Raw genomic sequence first — 6,057 nt, 5'->3', positions numbered from 1 at the left:
TGCCTTATGGTTATTCATCAACTTTCTAAATGCATTGATATGTACAGGATGAAAGAACTAATCAGAATATCAAGCGCGCACTCAGGAAGTATGTGAATGACAACCACAATGACTGGGACCTCCACCTTCCTGCTGTGGTGTATGGAATCAACACTGCAAAGCAGGTTTTGTCTCACTTATTATATTTAGAATATCTATGGTTAGTTGTCGATGGTAAAACTGAATTGGTGAATTGATTTACTATTTAATGTCAAGGATGGAGTTTTTCAAACTTATAGATAAATACAAACTTAATAGTTAATGGGAAGCTTCCTTATGTGATCAGTACTCCACTAGACACAGTCCCTACTTCCTCCTCTTCCATCGACACCCACGTCTGCCAGAGGTCATGAATGCCTGTCCCATGGGAGATGATTTTGAAGTTGCTGACCCAGAAGAGGACATCGACACCAGAGTCAATGAGATGAAAGTTCTCAATGAAAAGGTTTGTATTTGAATAATAAAGGTAAATTAAGTAGTGAATTACTATCAGAATTAGACCTAGGCATAGGCTGATCTATGTATTTTTTTGCTGCGATTCTGCTTTATCTCTCTTTAGTTATAAAAGCAGTTGAATCCTCATGTGAAGCCACTGTCCCTCACTCTGTTACATTGTAATGATTAAACCTTGTTCCTTATTGTTCTATCTTGGCCTGACTGAGACTCCATTGATCAATAGACCAGATAATTCTGTATTTTTAAATGAGTTTTAATTTTGGGTTCTGTTCTTTTTTTGTAGGTTCTTCACAACATAGAGAGAGCACAGAGCATGCAACAGAAGTCATTTCAAAATCGCAAGCGCAAGTTTGTGCGAGTATGTTCAGTTCAGGCCGGTGATGATGTTCTGCTCTCACGGGACCCCAAGAAACGACGGACAGGAGACACATTTACAAGTCTCTCTAGATGTTTTAAGAACAATTACAGAAGAATACAATAAAGCATATTTCGTTACCTTTTGACATGTATAAGGGTTCAATTTGAGCAGATAATTTTACCATCGCTGTCATCGTCAGAGCGCACTTCCACAGTATATCCAGCATCTGGCTCATATTCACGATCTTAGCCATATTCTCAGAACTATCATTTTCAATGACTTAAAAATCAATATTTTGATCACTGGCAGCTTATTCACCACATCCACCATCAAATGACAGTGACAATTATATTTCATTGTGTACAGTAATTTCTTTGCAGTAAAGCCATTCAAACCAGTTACATTTTTGCTGATGATATTCCTTTGTTTTATGCTTGCTGTAATTTATGAGTGACACATCACGTCATCATTGTGTATCAAACAGTGCCACCTCGAGGAATAAAGATACATTGCACATATTTAGTCATCGGATATGTAAATCTAGCTGAGCAGGAAAAATACACTTATACATTTACATACCTCCGGTCTCTAGCGACCCTATACACTTTTTACAAAAAATTAATCAGAAAACAGGCATTCTTTTGCATATATTTTTTTCTTGTTATATTGTTTATAATTAATAAATTGAGCAATACAAAAAATTTGATGTCTAACTTTAAAAAAATGAAGGAGGGAGAGGGCAGTGAATGATGTCCTGGGTTGCTAAAGATCTGAGGTATGCATTTTAAGGGTTAATTTGTTTGTGCCATTATATAGTTATATTTTATAATACTGTTCTTCACCAGGTGCAACAGCCTACCATTGTGAGAGACCTTCATACAGCTTGGTACTGGGTACACAATCACAGAGACTTATTTCGTGGAGAGGTGACAGAGCCTGCTTTTCTGCAGATGAACAGTGAAGATCAACAAAATGCACTCAAGAAGGCCCTGGAGAGTGAATTCCCTGAAGCAAAGGATGACTTTTTGTTTATATTTCAGTATCAAGATGACATGGAAACATTTTTGTCATACTGTGTTGATAAACAAGGCCTTAAGGTCAATGCCATGTTCCTCAATCAGCAATTGTAGTGGAGGGAGGGATGGGGAGGGAAGGAAAGAGGGAGGGAAGGAATGAATAAATAATTTGAAGAAAAAAAAGTGTTTTGTGTGTTTCTTAGATGCAGACATTTGTTAAGTATGCTGAAATAAGTAAATCATATCTTTAGAAAATTAAAATATTTCATGTAAAACACTCACTTATATACACCTGTATTACTCAAATAGAGTCTAGCAAATGTAAACTATTCAATTGATTTAATTTGTGCAAATCTAATCGATTAATCAATATAATATAATTGATATATTTTATCAAAAAAAGTGTGTTTATATCAGGAGAATCACTAAACAACTCTTTCCAGTACGGATCGGGTAGTGTCAACAACACCTGAATTATTACATTACATTTTTTATTAGTAATAGTATTATGACAACAATTTTATTAAAACTACCCAAAATTGCCGTAAATTGTTTCGTCGTACTTCAGACAGGAAGTAGACGCATTTCCGCGCATGCGCAGTACAAATCGTGTTTCCGGTACGGATCGAGTAGTGACAGCGCGCGCTCTCTCTCTCTTCCTCTACACAAGCACGTGTCCCAGGTCGTTGCCATGGAGACAACCCGAAGCCATTAATGCTGTGATGTGAGTTATTAGCGAGAGTGCGCTAATCGCGGGAAGAATAAAATGGATAGTAAAAAAAAAAGAAAAGATGCCTGGAGGAGCTGAAAAAGCCAGGTTAAAAAAAAGAAATGCATTGGAGGATGACGCGGCCAAACTGACAAATATTTTTTCAAGAAGACAAACGAGCACACGTGACCTGGCGACTCGAGGTACAGTGACTAGCAACATACAGTTATGCATTTGGCAAACGCTTTTATCCAAAGTGACTTACATTGAAGGAATTTTTTCAAATTGAAGGAATTTGCAAAATCGCTCCCTCATCAAAGGTAAACTGTGTTTACTGCATCAGCTCTAAATACACATTGAGCCGTTAAACCACGTGTCAAAAAATTAATGCTGTTTGTCAATGTTTTCCATCATAACAAACACCAAGCCTCCAGCACTGAGCCTTGAGCGATGCGTTTCCATGATGCTTTAAGAGGACGTTCACTGTAATAAACATGAATGATTTCTGGCAGTAGAAGTGTTTATTTAGTTCCACTGCGCTCAAACCCTGTCACATGACAGGAAGTCAGTCCCGGCTGATAATGGCAAATAATTAGTGAAACTTAATCAGCTATGACTAGAGATATTAGTGGTTCACACAAAAATGAGAGTTCAGCCGTCATCTTCTCACCTTGATGTGGAACATAAAAGAGGACACGATGAAAACTTTAGTTTATCCACGCAGCTGAAATCAGATGGATTATTGCAAACATAAAATTCCTTTAATGTTTTAATATAATTTAAATAATTAAAACATAATATTAATGTTTTGGTTATTACTAATATTGAATATTAATATTTCACAGTACAATAGGTTTACTGCAATTACAAGATTTATTTATGAATTTCTTATACTTTAAATAATAATAAATTAAAATCATATTTTGCATATATGTGTTTTTTATTGTTCTGATTTAAATAATATAATTATTTCTCTTCTTTTTATTTATAATAATAATCAATACAGATTTTATTTTTTGTTACAGTGGAATAGGATTATTGGAATTAATAATAATAATAATTATTATTATTATTATTATTATTATTGAATACTGCATCTTTATTTTACAGAACAATGTGATCATTGCAATAGTTACTTTTTATAATTTTGGGTAATTGTTATAATTAACAAACAAACAAACAATAAATGAATAAATAAAATATTTAGGATATTATTATTTTTAAATACTCTTTTTTAGTACAGTAGGATTATTGCAATTGTAACATTTTCTTTTAGATATACTTAAAATAATAGATTTCATATAAAATTAAATTAATATTTTGGTTATTATTATTATTTTATATATTCAGACTTTATTTTACAGTACAATATTTTTAGTGTAATAGTACCTTTTTATGGATTTGTGTAATTAGTATAATTAACAATAAATAACTAACTAAAATATTTAGTTTATTATTACTTTTAAATACCCATTTTTATTTTACAATAAAGTAGGATTATTGCAGCTGCAACATTTCCTTTTTATAATAAAATGCATATTTTGATTATTATTATTGTTTTTGTTATTGTTACTATTAAATACTTACATTTTATTGTTCATTACAAACACTTCAATATTAACTAGTAATAGTAAAATGTTTTTAATTGTTATTTAATAATAATAATAATAATAATAATAATAATAATAATAATAATAAATGTGTAACTAAATGTGCTGCCTATCTTGGCCAGGACCCTCTTGTAAATTTGATTTTAAATCTCAAGAGTTTTTAAATTCCTGGTTAAATAAAGGTTTAATAATAAAAATAATCAAATACATTTAATATTTTGGTTGTTTATTATTATTATTATTATTAAATAGTTTTAATTTTACATTACATTAGGAGTATTGCAGTTGTGGTATGTGTTTTATTTTAATAATCATTTGTATCATTTGTAATTAAAATAATAATAAAATAAAATTCATATTTTGGTTGTTTACTGCTACTACACAGTAAAATCCCCAGTGTTAAATCAACACTGCTTCAGAGTGTATTTGGTCCCACTCCAAATAGTGTTAAAGTAACACTGAAGCAGAGTTAAAGCTAATGAGATAATTATGTGATTAATTAAGTGCTGATTGAGCATTAGTGATGAACACCTGCTGTTAACAAGCAGAATCACTGAAAGAAAATAGAAACACAAGAACAACAACTCACTTCAGCCACAGCCTTTGATAAAATCAACTGAAATAAAAGACATTAAATCTCTGAAGATCTCAGCAACCCCACAAACAGCATCACCAGCTCCACTTATTATTGACTTTATTTCTGTCAGATGACTACAGAAGCTCTTATTGAAAATGATCAGAGGTTTAAACATTGATGCTTCATTGGTCAAAAACAATGCCACCATCATGGAGATGAGTGTTTACTTTGGTTAGGCTCTTGACACTTGAGTTGCTGTGTTAATTTTTTCTTTGCAACAATGCATATGTTGTTGTAAAGAAGAAAGATCAGTGCTTTACACTGAGCACATAGATGCTTCTGTATGAGGAGACAATCATTGTGAACTGGCCAGACTGTATGTTTTTTTTTTTTTTTAATTCTATTTTGGGTTTGCGCAACTAACCTGCTGATGTTTCAGTATGAGAAAGTGTTGCAGCCAACAGTTATCGTGAATGCTTTTAAAACCATCTGCATAACATTTTTTGAACAACTGTATTGTATAGACAAACACAGACATCAAGAACCAGCATATGAATCTCAACAATGGTGACAATCAACAAAATTCTTCAAGCTGCAATGCATGCTGGGTAACACCATAGTAAAAACTCCCACCATGCACTGCAGTATAAATATTTATTGTCACCACTGTTGAGGATCATATGATAAGTGTTCATGTCTAAAAGCTTGACCTGAAACTCCTCAAGTTTTTGAAATGTTACAATCCTATATGTTTAATATAGAGCTCAAAATTATTGTAAAAATATGATTATATATCCAGAAACACATGATGTTACTTATATATATATATATATATGCTTACATATTTTTTGGTTGCTTTTTAGTTGATGAACTTAAGTCAATAACCAAAGAGCAAGTAAGAGAAACCACTTTGCATTGGTTAGCCATGTCTTTTATAAGCAGAAAGAGTAATCTGCTATATCAAGCGTCTGTTTCAACAATGTTCAAGTGTTTGCAGTGAAACACTATTGCAATGAATTAGAAGCAAAATTATTTAAAAGTTCTACAAGGGTCAAGAGCCCAACTACAGCAAACACCGTCCTCCATGATGGTGGCATTATTTTTGACCAATAAAACATCAACATCTAAACCTTAGTTAATTCTCAATAAGATCTTCTGTAGATGTCTGACAGAAATAAAGTGAGTCTGGTTATTAATGAGTGAAGCTGTTGATGCTGTTTGTGGAGTTGTTTAATCCTCCTCTGCTGAGATCTTCAGAGATTTAATGTATTTTATTTCAGTTGATTTTATCA

General features: G+C 32.4%; 1 protein-coding gene across 1 annotated transcript in view; it reads left to right on the top strand.

The window, feature by feature from the left end:
- LOC131535842 (zinc finger protein 501-like) overlaps nt 1-6,057 on the top strand; it is a 515,807-nt gene that overhangs the window by 137,913 nt on the left and 371,837 nt on the right. The gene's annotated exons all lie outside the window — the stretch shown is intronic.

Source organism: Onychostoma macrolepis, chromosome 03 (genome assembly GCF_012432095.1).
Source record: "Onychostoma macrolepis isolate SWU-2019 chromosome 03, ASM1243209v1, whole genome shotgun sequence".
Classification (NCBI taxonomy): Eukaryota; Metazoa; Chordata; class Actinopteri; order Cypriniformes; family Cyprinidae; genus Onychostoma; species Onychostoma macrolepis.
This window is presented reverse-complemented; position numbering and strand designations above follow the sequence as displayed.